This window comes from Lycium barbarum, chromosome 4 (assembly GCF_019175385.1).
Source record: "Lycium barbarum isolate Lr01 chromosome 4, ASM1917538v2, whole genome shotgun sequence".
NCBI lineage: Eukaryota > Viridiplantae > Streptophyta > Magnoliopsida > Solanales > Solanaceae > Lycium > Lycium barbarum.
In genome coordinates this window covers 24,079,277-24,096,558 of record NC_083340.1, presented here as the reverse complement: position 1 = coordinate 24,096,558, position 17,282 = coordinate 24,079,277, and the positions used below count along the sequence as shown (strand labels likewise).

At 38.0% G+C, this 17,282-nt stretch overlaps 1 pseudogene; it reads right to left on the bottom strand.

Moving 5' to 3' along the window:
- LOC132637297 (mitogen-activated protein kinase kinase kinase 20-like) overlaps positions 1–16,406 on the bottom strand; it is a 59,772-nt pseudogene extending 43,366 nt beyond the window's left edge.
- Positions 16,407–17,282: the final 876 nt, after the last annotated feature.

Below are 17,282 nucleotides of genomic sequence, written 5' to 3'. Positions count from 1 at the left end.
CCGAAGCTAAACCAGTCAGACTCTCCCCAAAGTAAGCCATGAGCAATTCCTGATTACCCCCATCTCCTCTCAGTTGGTTGCAGTATCTCCTCAAATGAGCTATGGGATCACCGTGCCCATCGTACTTGTCAAACTTCGGTGTCTTAAACCCCGGAGGTAAGTGAACACTCGGGAACATACACAAATCACTGTATGAAACGCTTTTATAGCTTCCTGATCCCTGTAAGTTCTTCATAGCTTGTTCTAGACTTTTCATCTTCCTAACCATTTCGTCATGCTCTACATTCTTAGTAGCAACTCCATACTCAGCGCCAAGATGCGTAACCGCATTCTTAGCAGGTCCTTCAGAATAGATTAGGGGACTAAAATGTAGAGTTTGATGATAAGGATCAGGAGCCCCAAATGCAAAATCTGGTGCAAAATGCTGCTCTTGACGGATGTCAGATGGTGGCACAAGGTTTGACCTTGGCATAACCACAGGTGGCGGTATTGTGTAAACGGGCCTTACATTTGCAACATGCTTGGGGTTAGACAGTGGGTATATGTAGGCAGGCCCAGTGGTTGCAATCCCGAAATGATCAGTCTTGATTGGTACCCTTGGAGGACGATCTACAGAAGTTTCCGCCGTATTGGGCAAATTAGTGTAATGACCGAACCCAGGTGGGTATACTGGGTCTTCCACAGTAGATAATGGTGCTTTTGAGCATGCCTGTGCGGCAGAAGTGATGTCGGGGAACCCAGGGATTGACTGAGGAGGTTGCTAACCATTCGACCACCCTTGCAACATCTCAATCATTTGTTGCCTGAGAATTCTATTCTCCTCAGCGATGGCAGATTCTTGTTGAGCCACCCGTTCCGTTTCATCCCCCATGTTGATCATCGGTAGCGAAGTCCCTTCCGTCATTCCGATACTGCCCTTTGACCTTGTGAAATAATGATGCGTTGCCAGTATGGCCACAAACCAACCACTTTTACCTTAACTCTTCTCTGTAAAACAGCCAATGTTAGGGTTAAGCAATTCATAATCACTCATTCATATGCATGTATCAATTCTACCATGGCAGGCCCTATGTCTCATCCCGGCTTATCTAGGTGCAACCTCGCTTTTTTTTTCTCCCTTTCTTTCTTTCAACCTCTCCTTTCTCTCTCTTGTTTTCTCTTTTTTTTTTTTTTTTTTTTTTTTTTACAGGAGTCTACTGTGACCCAGATAGCAAAACTCAACAAAGTTGCCCAACATTGGACCTGAAAACCAAAGCTAGAGTGAATTGTCTAAATACTCTGTCACCGATTCGTGGGTACATTTAATTTATGAAAAGGACTCTGCGAAGTGACTTAGTATATTTATTGTTTTGACAAACTAACCTGACACAAATGGACAAAAGGACTACACAAATGAACCTCTTAAACCTGAGAAGGTGGGGCCGAACTCGAGAAGAGTTGCCTACGTATCTCACGGATGGTGAGAATCAGGCTCGCGTAGTTCGTATAAACTCAAAAAAAAATGGGGATGATATTTGACCTCCTCTCCTTTTTTTTTTCAAGAAGGGTAGGGACAAACAGGGTTTTTTTGTTTTTTTTTTTTTTTTTAATGGCCCAAAAGTCAGTGATATTTATCTCTCTCGAACCCCCTTGGTTATCCTAAAGTCGGTCAACAATCAGGCACCTTCCAAGTATATTACAATTAGCACATTGGATGCACATGTTGGTCTGATAAAAAGGTCACTTGTCCTAGTCAGACCCGGCCCCTGTGCCGAGTCCCACTAAGTCAAATGCACGTGATGCAGATAAGCGTAGCCTACTAGGGATATCAGTTCTGCGTTTTCAGTTCTGCTAGGTTTAAGACCTAATGGCAAAGGTGTCTAGACTGGGTCACCCGAGCGGACAACTCGAGCCGGGGAGGGGCAATACTGTCGGTAGCAGTGCTATTCCGACTTCATTGCTTATCCTGTCCCGCCTAACATGTGTGACTAAAATCCTCCACCGGGCGCCAAGACGCTCCGGCTTTATCTTGACAGAAAGTTAGGATGCATAACTGCATTCTTGTGCCCGTGTGTGAAGTGTTTCAGAGACTCAGAAGGGTGCGCGAGAGAAGACATTTTATAATACAGTTCAACAATATCAAAGCGGTAAATGAGCGGCAATTAGCACATTAGGCTTAACAACATAATATAAATCCAAATATTAATAATAAAAGCCAAGTATAAGGCAACATCACAAAGCTCGAATTCTGGTTAGTTCCCCAGCAGAGTCGCCAGAGCTGTCACACCCCTTTTTTTGCGCTCCCGCGCTATAACCGCGCAAGTTTTTTATTATTAAAGGGCTTTTCCATTTGAAGTGACGGTTTTGAAAAGGGATTATTTTATTTACAGAGTCACCACTTGGAATTGAGTTTTGGTGTTCCAAGCCACCTTATGAATCCCTAATCAAAAGGAAATGACTCTTTTATTATGGTCCGCGAAAACAGAAGACCGGGTAAGGAATTCTGTTGACCGGGGAGAAGGTGTTAGGCATTCCCCGAGTCCCGTGGTTCTAGCACCGTCGCTTTATCGACTTATACTTAGCTTAAATTATTTTTTGAATAAATTATATATTTGAGCCTTGATTTGCTCGTACTTTTATTGTTGAACATTTATTGGTCTTAAATCGGATACGTAACCGCATTCCGCATCTTTTAAGCGTCGCAAAATAAGATGCATAACTGCATTCTTACTCGAGACAAAATTAATTATTAAAACGAGTTTGGCCAAGGTACGTAACCGCATCCTTGAGTTATTAAAAAGAACGTCTCGAAATAAGATGCGTAACCGCATTCTTAATCGAAACAAACGTCTTAAAACGTGCCTAAAGCTCGTCTAGCGTTAAAGGCAATTATTTGTCTCTAAAATCTGAGACTTAAAATTATTTGATTTTATTAAATTTCACTCTTTTGACAACGGGTTTTGAATAAATTCGCAACCCGTCTCGCTCCCTTAAAATTTGGTTTTTCCGCTCTTTCCTTTTCCTTTGACGATGAGATTTGAAATAATTCGCATCTCGTCTCGCTCATCTCCCAATTAATTAATAAGTATGGCCTTGACCGTTAGTCTTGGCCTGATTCTTTTGTTAAAGAAATATATTGAGCAACTATACGATCGAATAATTAATTTAACAACACCTCCCTTAATTACAACAAAGCAGAATATCCAAACAGAGAAGAGTATAAAGAAAACGACATTACCCCTAATTTTATCACTGTAAACGAGGCCTTCATTTTTACATTTTTGTTTTCTTCCGGGACATCCCACCCGGGAAATGAATACATGATATTGAAAACTAGTAAAAAAAAACACAAGCAATCAACAAACCTAAAGTTTGCCTAAAATATGTCGACGAACCTAAAGTATATTTCTACTTGTTGAATCAATTACGTAAATCAACAGTGTATGGGCCAACTTTCATTCGTAAAATTTTTATCACCCAAACTTATATCTGTTGAAAGAATATGCTAAAACCAAAAGTAAAGAATGTTAAACTCAAATCCAAATTCATTTAAGTCTAAAGCTCAATTTAACTGCAACTAACAAGACCCATTTGTTTAACGCTTCCAATTGTTTTTTTTTTATAACTCAACGTATGATTCAATAGCAATACGAACTGATTCCAGCAAATAAACACATCAACAAGCCGATTAATCACAACAAAACATCATTCATCACCTCACCACACAACTTGTCAAGTTCAAAAAAAAAAAAAGGTAGAGTTTGAAGAATTGGACCTCAATCAGCTTTGATTTCTCAAAATCTACTCAACGAAAACCAAACCGGAACCTTGAACAGGACTCGACAACAAACCTCGAATCAACTTGAACCCAAATTGAAAGAACCCATGGTTTTGGGTGTTTTTGACGGAAAACAAAGGAAGAATGACGCTGGTTTTCAGGTAGAAATGAGGGTCGTTTGGTCACTGGTTTTATGCTCGAAGTTAAGGGGGTTGTTTGGGCTAATTTTATAGTGTGTTAAGAGCTTGTTTGGTGATTTTTTTTTTAGTTTTAGATAGACAGGGGGTGGTGACGGGATTTTTCCGATTGGGATGGCGGCGGTGGTAGGTTAGTAGTTTTTTGGTGGGTTTTTGGTATGGAAAATAAATGAAGAAGATAATGATATCATGAAGAAGATGATGGGATTTTTTTCTTTTTTTTTTTCCCCTTTTTTCTGTCCGTTGCTTTCTCTATATATAAGAAAAGGAATGGAGCAGGAGCATGTGTTGTTACTCTGCAAAAAACAGAAAAGATGCTCCCCTTCTTTTCATGTGTTTTTATTCTCTTTTTTTTTCCCCTTTTTTTTATTATGTGGGACCCACCCCATAACAATAAAATTTTCCAAAAAAAACGTGATCTCTTCCCATTTTGATAAGATTTGTTATGGAGCTTTGTCATTTTGTGATGAGGTGGTGTAATCCCATTTACTTTTTTTTTTCAAATGTAAAAATAAAAAAATATTTAATAACTATTTCTAGATAACTAAAAAAAAAAAAGTTTAAAATAAATGAATGGCTAAACAAAATTAAAACCTATAAAGCATATTTTTGTAAACTTTCTTTCTTTAAAACGCAAAACCTATACTCTAAAAATAGCAAATATTTTTGTTCTTTTAAATTTTCGCAAATAAGCCTACTAAAAATGAAATAGTAGTTAAAATCCAAGATTAGACTAAAAAGAAAAATTAATCAAAGACAATGAAAACATCCCGGGAGGGTAAAAAATTACGTGTCTACACTCCCCCCTTTAAAAACATTCGTCCTCGAATGTTGAGGTAGAGTTCGCTCTGAGGTAGATGTCAATGTTCTTAACTGTATTTTTTGATATTTGCTTTACTTACTTGTAGTGTTACTTGCTCGTTTAAAACCGAACTTATCCGAATTATGCAGTTTATCCTACTTCTTTTGTAGCCGAAATTTATGCCTATACTCAAGGTCGTCCCTTTTCTTATTATATGTCTGTCTACTAACTCTTCATGCTTTATCGTTCTCATTGTCTCTTCAGCCTCCATCGTTTACATTCTTATATGCTCTTTTATCCAGTACTTACCATATACATTTATCTAATTTTGATCCCATCTTCTTTTTATTCAGAAATTCTTGTTGTCTTCGATTTCCACGTACCTTTCTTACGTTTTACAGATGTCCCAAGCCTTTTTCTTCTTGGAGTTTACTTATTCTTATTCTTCCTCCCTTAAAGATAACCTAGAGACTGGTCACATTTTAGCATCTTTTGCTTTCTATAGAAGTCGAATTAATCTCTGCGGTACTTTATCTTTCAACTAGTGTAACACGGAAATGTCTCGCTTAGTTTCTGTTTCCTTCAATTGGACTTCTGGCACTTGGCTAACTAACGGTAATTCTTGTAATTATATCAAAAACATCTCAAACCTCTCCTTTAATGATTCCTTTCCTTCAATTTACTCTTAAAGTTTCTGATCCTTAGTTCGGCTAATAACTTAGGGGTGAATTCAGAAATTTGTCAAAGAATCATTCTTTCCTTTGTCTATAACCTTCATTCATCCCTTTTTTCCAATAAGAGCCATCATGTTTCTTGTTCCACGAGGTCTCATTCTTAGCCGCTTGTTCCAATCAAACGTGATATTCTTTGATCATTTCCTTTGGGGTTCTCCTTCCCTTCTACTTTTAACCTTTGCTTGATTCTCACTTAATAAGTCTTTCCCATAGTTTGACGCAATTATCTGTCATTTTGGTTTATCAATCAATCGGACCTCTTAATTCCTTAAATGTCTATCTCCTTTATTTATATCCTTGAATCCTTTTCCTGCGATCTTATCTTCACCTACTTCCATGACTTCACCTTCCGTTGACTTAGTCCCTCCTATTTCGCAGCCCTCTATTTCTCTACTAGTGGGCAACTTTTCTATTTAGCTGTGGCACTTTTCCTTGCTTGCTTCTCTAGTGCTGCTTTATATTATGCTCTTAGTACTAATCGATTTTATATACATATCATTTCATCTCCATTTTAATGCTTTTGTCGAACTCCTTAATTCCTTACAATGTCATCATAGTCCACCTATAGTAGTGCCCATATAGCTTGCAATAACATTTCTTTGCCAATGGCTTATTATTGTCATTAATTACTTTACCTCAGATTACTCATCCAATGCATCAAAAATACCATAGCTAAGGGATCTATATTCAAATGGGACTCGATTCGACCCATACAACAATCCTCAGCACCATTTCTTATACACTTGTATACAATATTTTCTTATCATCGTTGTTATCCCCTATCACAAGATTATACTTACAACATACTAATGATCATATCTCAAGATAATCCACTATTCAAAATATTTTCAAATCCATATTTGAATCCTTCCTCCAATTTCCTCTCCTCCAATATTAACATCATTACAAAATAACTCATAAGCATGAGACTAAAATAAAATCTTACTTAGTTACAACTTTCTTTCAATATGAGTGTGCTTCCCTCTTTAAGTCTTTGGCTCCCCTATGCCAGCGGCTAATTGAGACTCAATTAGCTTCCATCCTTCTTCAAATATTTATTGTCGTCCCTATACCATTTATTAGCCATTTCATCAGGACGGTTATTTATACGGTCCTATGACATATACTCTCACGATTTGATATAAACGGTGACTTATGATTTCACGACGCAGGAGATGTTTTCTAGTCTCGGGTAGTACTGATGTCATGCTATCCATAGGCATATTTTCTTTCTTTCGTTTGACGATCATTGAAATTCCTAAAAATATTCCTCTTTTAAAACTCTCACCTCTTCTAGTGATATGATTTCTCTTTACTAATCCCGGTTGTCCTTGATACTTAACTTTGGTCACTTGTATGCCTTCTCACTTCTTCTGTTACCTTTTTGGGGTACGTTGCTGCATACTTAATTGTAACCAAAAATTTCTCTGGTATGAGCTATTCGAATCATAGCCCAGAACACAATTTATTGCAGTGATAAAAATTTATTCCTTGATTTTCTAAACCTTTATTATCTTGTCATGCCTCCGTTCCCATGACTGTCTCATAATATACATGCATTTAGTCCATTTCCACTTTTTTTAGCACATCCTTGCTACATTAGTTCATCTCGAATTTCAACTCCTTCAAGCCTGTACGTTTCCTTCTTCTGTACTTGGGAATATTCTATTTCGTCTAAGAATGTTCTCATATACCAGTAACATTCGAGTATTGACCGTCTTTGGCAGTCATTTGGCTGACCCTAGCAATCATTTAACTTCTCTAGTCCACATAATGCCGGAGTTACTTCCATCGCATGGGTTGACTTATTTCTCTTTTGCTAACTGGATTCTTGTATCAAGTCATCCATACATATTGGACACAACTCAAACCACTTCCTTCCTTCATGCCTAATAGTTCCCAGGTTAATAAATCAATGGTGACATTGGAATTCCTTAGACTCTTTATAGTATGCCCGACTATACCATACTCCTTCAGCCGCAATTTTCCTTTATAGCTATCCTTTCCCCAGTACCCTTGAGATTCCTCTTGCTCTTGGTTCCCGATTCCGAGTTGAGTTTATACCATACCAGTAAAAGTCAATACTCTCTCTCATTCATTCTCACAATGTCACACCCCAATTCCACTAGGGTGTGATGGGCACCCGGCCCCATATCCGGAGCCGAGCGAACCCACAGACCTTTAGGACATACAAAATCTTATTAGGCTTTTAAATCCAATAAAATAAAATACACAGTATGCTCTCAAAAAATTTCTTTTTCGAAGCTTTCCGAATCAACAGAATTTGTGATCATATAGGATTTAACATATAATACAGAATGACATATCGGCTGATGGAGCCGCTTACACAACTGAAATACTATACCCACGACTCTGTTTGCAAAGTCTCTACATCGATCCAGAGAAAGCATACACACAAACTCTGACTCGGCAGTACTCCAGGAGCAACAGGAGCTTGCCAACTCTGCTAGAACATCCTCTATAATAACTTCACATCATCTGGGTGTACCTGCGTGGTATGAAACGCTGCCCCCGAAGAAGAGGGGTCAGTACGGAATATGTACTGAGTATGTAAAGCATGAAATACAGAAAATAGAACATACTGGATCAACAGTACAAAGGTAAATACATTATCCAGATTATCAAGGCGCTATTTCCCAATCATTAATCATGTAAGCAGATGTCGTATGTCAGAAAGGTGCAGACTCAGAATATCAGAATGATTGTTTCCCAAACACAGATCATATAAGCCGAAGTCGTATGTCAGAAGAAGTACGGATCTAGAATGTCAGAATACTTGTTTTTTTTTCAGACACAGATCATGTATATCAATATCATAGGTCAGAAGGAGTACAGAGGATACAAAACGCCAGAGAACTTACTTTCCAAACACAAACCGTTCATATCAGGATCGTATGTTTTATATGTGCGTATAACAGATCCCGGCCCTTCCGTGAGGGACGCGGTGGACAGAACTATCAATGCATGTCAAAACATATGTCATATCCGGCCCCGTCATGGGACTCGGTGAACAGAACGTGGTCGCCACCCCGTCACTGGCGCCACAACACAGCATAACTCCAGAGTAGGGAATATCTCCGTAACATATCATAACATATCAGATGGCCAAATCATATCAAATATCAGAATGTGCACATATCATATCATATCATCGAATGTCAGAATATATGTACATGGCACAGCATAACTCCAGAACCCATGTACGTGTCATATCTGCCCCCTCACATCGAGGCACGGCGAACAATGCAGTGGAATACGCGTGATAACATATCCTGGCCCGGGCTCAGTGGAGGAAGCATTGAGGCATTCACGAATGGAGTAGTGAGAAACTAATGCAGTACAAAGTATAACACATTTACGGAGACTCAATAGAATAACTCAGATGACAAATCATATAAAAGAAATTGAGCAGTAATCATAATGTATGCCTTTCGGGTGTCACAATGGTTTATGTCAAAATAAGCTTTCTGAAATCGTTCCCATGTTTCAAAATACATTATGGGACTTAACAAAATAATTCAAACAACTATCATATAGTAGTTAGAAGGGTATTTAAGAGTTTCCTTTGGATTCTACTTCAAATAAGTCAAACGGAACAATAAGGAAAAAATCCGGGAATAGTGGGCCCACCTCGGGTCAAATGAGGTGGCGCACACAATTTACGTACGTTGCATTTCATGACGTCACTTGTGGTAGTTTTAAGGTAATCGGGTCCTAATTGTGCAAGTTCTAGATGTTTAGGCAATTTTTCTAACTATTCATGACATATTCAATTCAATTCTACTGAATGAAAAAGGGTCAAATTCAAATTCGGATTTCTAGGAATAGATTCGCCCCCGAGGCTTGTATCCAAACCTAATATGACTATGACATGCCAAAAGAAGGAAAGGTGAAGCCTTACATACCTTTTCCGCTTCTTAAGCTTCTCCAAATTCAAGTCCCAAACTCTCCAAAATCTACAAATGATCACATTTACCATACATTAATTAGAAGCCTTTAGAAGTTAAATCTTAAAGTAACACTTCAACAACAACAACAACCCAGTGAAATCCCACAACGTGGGGTCTGGGGAGGGTAGAGTGTACGCAGACCTTACTCCTACCAAGGTAGGATGGCTGTTTCCGAGAGACCCTCGACTCAATAAAAACATAACAAGAGGTCAGATACGGCTAAGAGATTCAAAGCGATATGGAAATGAAGTAACGCAAGCGACACAGATAACATAGAATAATCAAAGCACAGGAAATAACAGATAATAGCATAATAGCATAAATTAGAGCACAAGAAATTATACTACGATAATGCGACTATTAATAAGGCAGGGTAATGAGACTATCTACTAGCCTTCTACCCTAATATGGGTCCTCCAAACCCTCCTATCTAAGGTCATGTCCTCGGTAAGCTGTAACTGCGCCATGTCGTGTCTAATTACCTCTCCCCAATACTTCTTTGGCCTACCCCTACCTCGTCTGAAACCATCCATGGCCAACCTCTCACACCTCCGCACTGGGGCATCCGTGTCTCTCCTCTTCACATGCCCAAACCATCTCAAAGTAGGGGTAGGCCAGAAATTTCGGCAGCATTTTCCCTGTAAATGTGCCATCCCCGAGAATTCAACTCGGCCAATTTTAACAACAACAAACCCGAGAATGCAACTCGGCCAAATTATCAACAACGATACCAACAATCATATCTCTAACTTCAACAATTATTTCAAAATACATCCCAACCTTAGTAACTCCTTTTACATAATTCAACAACATTTCATTTGTATTTAATTCATAATTGTTTACATATTCAAATACTACTCCAAAACCATTCAACAATATTCAAGACTACTTCAACATCCCACGCAACATTTCAAACGGCCCAACCAACACATACACTACCCGAATTCTTTCAAATCCAACAAGAATAATTACATCACATTTCATTTCTCTCAAATTCATAAAGCACACTAATAATCTACGTTAACAAATTTATTCCTATAATCACAAGAAACCATATTAGGATCGCATTCATTCCTCCAATAGTTTCTCAACCAACCAACTTATGATACGACCATTTAATAAATTTATTTTTCATAAAGAAGCCGAAATTAATACCACAACATCAATAACAACCTCCTCAACATCCAACAAGATTAATATATATATTTTCATTCAAAATTCCTTTCAAAATTTCAATCCATAATTTTACAACATCAACACAACAACTATAACTTTATTCTTGCAAATATTCCTTAATCAAGGTTGATAAAGAGAGAGATTTAATGATTCATACCTTATTTTTATAAAGGTAGCCAAATCTTCATCATCCACTTATTTTCAAACTCACTTCAATGCAAAACACAAATATAATCGCGTCTACGCGTTGCCCGGAACTCGATTAGTATTTCGTGATTTGAAATTTGCTCAAAATCCTCTCTTTTAAGTGATGTAAGAGGCCCCTTTGTGGGCTAAATTTTCTGGAAATTTTTAGAACCTTCTTGCTGGAAAAATGAAGTTTTTTTAACCCTTTAAAGAAAAGGCCAAAGTCGTACTGTAGCTACAGTACCGTAGCGGTACTGTAGCGGTACTGCTGAAATTTTGTTTCTGCGTCGAAAGTTCAGTTTGTAACGTCTATAATTCTATACTCCGATGTCCTATCAATGAACGGTTTATTTCATCATAAACTAGACTCGATGAACTTCATTTTAGGCTTTTAAAACACCTTAAAACTCCACATATACTATGAGATATGCGCCTCCAAAGTTGACTAAAATTTCGCCCAGCATGTTTTTTTTTTCAATTTTTCGTCGAACTTATTTTCTTCAATTTGCTCGATATCGAAATATTCCGAAGCTCTCCATTGCTACGGTAAGGTAATTGTCATACTCATGCTCTGAAAACGAGGGGTATAACACACAATTCTTCGTTTCCTTAATTTGGCTCATAGTGTCCCATAATTTCTCTTAACTAATTGTTTGTATCATAATGATGCATCGTAATCCTTCTAATGTCCCGGCGATTCTCGTTCTCATCATGAAATTTTAGTAAAAATATGTCTTTTTCTTTCTTCCTTCGTTCATTTCTTATTTTCCTTTAGGATACCATAGCTTCCTTGTATGTATGTCTATTCCTCGTATATTCGACCTATTTTCTTTATAATCGCATCTCTATTCAAAATCCACTGTCGTATGCCATCACTGTCTACCTTTATCCAACTTTACTAATTTATTAAGCTTCCTCTTATCGTCACCGATCACAAAACCTCCTTTAATTAATTTATAACCGCATTTTGTCGGACGTCGGTCCTCAAGGTCCTCCTTGATTTCCTTTGCTCTTAAAGTGCTCTTTCCTGTTTGCCACTTAATAATATCTACCTAGAAGTTTGCAGAACATTCCACTATAAGTACAAACCCATCTTGATCTCGTATATATATATACACACACTTCTAGGGTGGAACTTTCCCGTACTCGTTAACTTTCTTTCCCATATCAATATCTTTTTATTATCACTTACTAACCAATCTAATCTATAAATCCTAATATTGTATCTGAGTTCCTAATGTCAACTCTCTTTATGTTTCCAATAGGTCTCAATCCTCTGAAATCTCAGATGCAACTCATTCCACTTTCTTTAATTACTAATCATTTTTTCCCTCCAGGGTTTCTCTTTTAAATTAAACTAAGATCATTCTAAAAATTCTCTTTAAAAGCGTCTCGTAGTTATCCCTTCAATCATGACTTACCAACGGCTGATGGTCACATTTTTCCTTTACTCTTTCTCTATAAACATACAAACAATTCAATTTGTAAAAATTTTGGCAGAGTTTCCTTTATAATTCTTACTACCTCATTCCTACATATAGCCCAGAAAACACAGCCAATGCCCCACAGAGCAATCACAAATACCCATAATATCTTGCTCAAGTTCTTATATCAACATCTATTCATATTAATAAAACAGGAAACACACCTTTTGAATGAACAACTTCAATTCTCAACAATTTCCTCGAAGCGGCATAACCAACTACTTATCTATGATCAAAACATTTGGATCAGGATTAGGGACATCATATCCTATGATTTAGCTCTATGGCACGATCTAATATAAGAAAGAAAGGTCAATGGTCCTAAATGCCCTGCAGCATCTTGTTTATAAGTGTGGCGTGCTTCACACCCATAAACAAGACTCTACTGGACACGACTCGTAGACATTCCCGAGGACGAACTGCTCTGATACCAATTTATCACACCCCTCCCAAGAGTATAATGGGATCCGACCCGTAGGCCGGGAACCACCTGACTTATCTGTTACTTTGAACATTATAAACCATAACTCAAAGAATACCTGCACGCAGAAAAGGCCCAATATAGGGATATCCAATCATTCAGCACATATGTTCATATGCGGACCGACAAAGTCGCCACAACATAACGTATATCATAAAGCCGGCAAGGCTAACAGTAAAGTATCAAGAGCTCAAAATAAGGCCGACAAGGCCACCAATATATTATACAACAATATGAACCGGTGGAGCTATAAAACATCTAACTGTACACACACGTCTACGATCCTCTACATAGAAAACAATGATCATAAGGACAATACCAAATAGACTACAATACCAAATATATTGCAGCTCTGAAGTAAGTGGAGTGCTCGTGAGAATCCGCTAATAGAACACCTACGGGTCTGATCCGTCTCCCTGCCTCCTTGTGGGCATGAGCGCAGCGTCCACAAGAAGGGACGTCAGTACGAATAAGGTACTGAGTATGTAAGGCATGAATAACAACATAATATAGATATGGAAGGTAATATGGAATAAGAGAGATAACCTGTACATCTGGATGCCTCATAAGGCGGATGTCATGCATGCTTAACCTTTAAAAAAAACATTTCTATACATACACATAGTACCATGCCCGGCCATTAAGGCTCGGTGTCATATATATAGTATCATGCCTAGCCATTAAGGCTCGATGTCATATATATAGTATCAGGCCCGGCCATTAAGGCTCGGTGTTATCATCATTAGCCCATGTTGGGGCCTCCCGCGTCCGGGGCGATATCATAACATGCCCACTGCAGTGGTGTGCACATCTACGTGCCATGCCCGGCCGACTATAGTGCGGCGCGGTGTGAGAAAATACATACATATTTATAAAGCATTCATGAGAGCCCAATCAAAAACCACAACTATATCGAAGTGACATAAGGTCGGTAGCCTCCGATTATATTATGGATCAGTCATCATCATTTATCCCACCTTGAAGGAACAATTATTATAAGGTGAGATCAACAACAATGAATAAAATCAAGAAAGTCATTAAATAAGCTCAATAATCTCATAATAGCATTAAAATCACAAACTTTAGAATTTCTAGAATTAAGATCTTCATTATCATGTTCATCATAGAAAACATCTCATCTTAAGTATCATAAGAAGTTTTTTTTAAGAATCATGAACTTCTAACTTTTAGAAGTAAGAGAGTTATGGAAACATATATGGAATCATAAAATAGGAATCATGCCTTTTGAGCAAAATCGTAAGATGAGATCAATATCAACAAATATAATCAAAATCTTGAAACCAGCTCAGTAATCTCGTAATGACATTAAAACCATAACTTTGGAATCTCCAGAAATGGGATCATCATAATCCTCATCATGGTCCTTATAGAAAACATTCGGCTTTAGCATCATAGGGATTTTGAGAATCATGAGCTGCTAGTGGTTTTCAGAATTAAGGTATTATGAAAGGCGTGTGTGCATTCATAGGAAATGAATCATGCCTTTAAAAGAAAGATGAATAGCCTTAACATACCTGTTCAACCTCCAGTTATCCACACTTATTCGTCTAAATTCATGAGTCTACATTTAAGAGGATTCACACTATCATTAGACTCATCATAGTATAGTAACTAGACTTTCAAGTCGAACTACTCTATATTCTGCCGAAAATCGGGCAGCATCTCCCCAGTTTATATGCCTAGCCCGAAATTCCAATTCAGCAACCAACAACATCAACAACAATACCAATAATAATAACATCATTTCCAACACCAACATATGCCATAAAACAGCCCACACGCTATTTTCCAACTTCTATAACTAACCAACTTACTATACAATTATTTAACGACTTTATCTCCGTAAATAAGCCTTAAATAATACCAAAAGGGAAAGATTCATACCTTTTTTTCTTGTTAAGGCAGCTATCCACACTAAAATACACCGCAAAACAATACTAGAATCACAACCATGCGTTACCCGGACCTAAACCACTACTCCGCTACTTGAAAATTGCTCACTTTTTTAATACCCTCACTCTCCCTTCTAATTTTTGGAAATTTCTGGGCTAAAATCTGGTGAAAAAAAAGGGTTATTACCCTTTATATAGGGGTCAAATTCGGGTCGGATACACTGTAGCGGTTTACTGTGGCAGTACTGTAGCAAGTCGGGTACTGTAGCACGCGTTTCTGCTTTGTCAGCCAAACTTGTAACGTCCGTAATTCTCTACTCCGATCTCTATCAACGAGCGGTTAGTTGCGTTTGAAACTAGACTCGACGAACTTCATTTTAGTTTTTTGAAACACCTTAAAAATCCTAATATACCTGGAGATATATCCCTCCAAAGTTGACCCAAAATTCTATTTTTTTTTATTTGCTTGGTCCTAGAATCTTTCAACCCCCCCCCCCCCCCCTTCTACATACTATTTATCATTTATTATACTTGATAATGGGCATGTTCTCATGTTTCAAGGTTGTCCTTCCCGATTACGACTTACAAGATCGCAATTCATCCTTCACTCCATTGTTACGTACTTCGCATGAATTGTACCTTTCAAAACTTCATGAGACGTCTCGGATACTCCATTACAACGGTGAAGTGCGTGGTATGCTCGTGCTCTGAAAGTGCGGGGTGTAACAATCATCATTACTTCTATATCCTGACCATAACCGTCTGCCCGTGATCATCTCCAGAACTATGCAACCAAGAGCCCAAATATCCCTGGGTTTACCATGAATCACACACACTACAGATTCCGGGGATGCGTATACCAGAGTCCCTCTGTGATGGCGACACTTCTTCGACTCAAATCTGTCTTGATATTTATGTGTTTCGTTCCCTCCAGTTGATCTCCACGACAACCAAAAATCAGCCAGCTCGAGGCGCACATCCTTAGTATGATTAAAAATAAGTATATTAGCCGGTTTCAGATTGCAATGAATAAACCCTTTACGATGAACGTGAGAAATCCCGACAAAGATCTGACTGAGCACGGAGTTTAACAAAGAAATGAAGGTTTTTGTGGTGTAAAACAAGCTAAAGATATTTGTGTGGTTATAGATAATCTCTTGAACGTAAAAGGTGAATTTTAAAGTTAAATTATTGTCAAATAAGAAAATATGTCATTCTTTTTTGGACTGACTAAAAAGGAAAGTGTGTCATATAAACTGGACAGAGAGAGCATTACGATTAAATTTAGAATATTGTATTAATCCGATGCAAATTTATGTAAAACTCATGAATTCCTCTAACTCGTCGGAACTAAATTGATGAGCTAAATAATAGTGGTTAATCCATGGCTAAATTGTCTGAAATTCATTGGAGGAAAGCGGTACATTTGGGACGAGTTAACAGACATACGAGACGGTTTGGGACTTAGATGGGGCAACAGAATGATTTAAAATACTCAAAATCGGAGAAGATAAAATGTCTCTGGATCCGAGAAACCAGTTGTCTCCTGCACAATCCCCCCATCCATGTCAAATTTCAGAACGTTACATTTCCAAAATCTCTATACAACAGCCATGTCTCGCATGGAAGGTAGAAGAAATCTCAAGCCCAGACCATACGATGGATCCGCGTCGCGCAATGGTCTCTCGATCTGACTTCGCGCCATGGTAGTGCTGTGCGTGAGCCATATATAGCACAAGCACAGGCTACCGAAATTTGAAAATAAAAGGAAGCAGGGAGAGATAAAATTAACAAAGACAAATATGAGCGAGACTTCCTTTGACCAAAAACTGTGTAGAACAGATGTAAGAAAAATCAAATACTTCAGAGGTAAATCTAACATGAAGATTCCTACTCAAGAATCATGGATGGTTAGGAAAATTACTCAGATAAGCAAGTATTGGGTGATATTGGGAGACCAAACCACATTACTGCCTAGAGGTAAGTTTCTTATAGCTGCAGCTTACAAAAGACTGAGAGGGGATGTGCCAAATATGGCATGGAAGCAGCTCATATGTCATAATCTTGCTGAATCTAAACAAGTTTTTATTCTTTGGCTGCAACTACATGGTAGGTTGAGGAGCAAAGATCTTCTCATTAATTGGGGAATTCCTGTTACTGTCAATAGTTTTTTTTTCTCAAGTGTATCGGGGACTGCTTCTCATCTTTATTTTGAGTGTTCTTAAACTCATACTATCTGAATGAAAGTGCTTGAATGGCAAAACTGGAAGAGGACAATTTTGAACTGGGAGGCTGAATGGCAATGGGTGAAACAAATGGCAAAGAGGAAGAATGCTAGAGGAACTGTGATCAAGACTACAAAAAAACATGGTTTTAACGACCACTTCTTAACGAAGGGATATGAATCCGGTTGTTAGAAGCATATTTCTAACGACCAAATATTTTTCCGGTTGTTAAAGTGAAATTTGAGCCTAGGAATAACGAGGGGATAATGTTTGACCGTTAAAAAGCATGATATCCGGACGCTAAAACTAATTAATTAAAAAAAGGGCGCTAACCTTTCTCTCTTATTTTTTCCCAA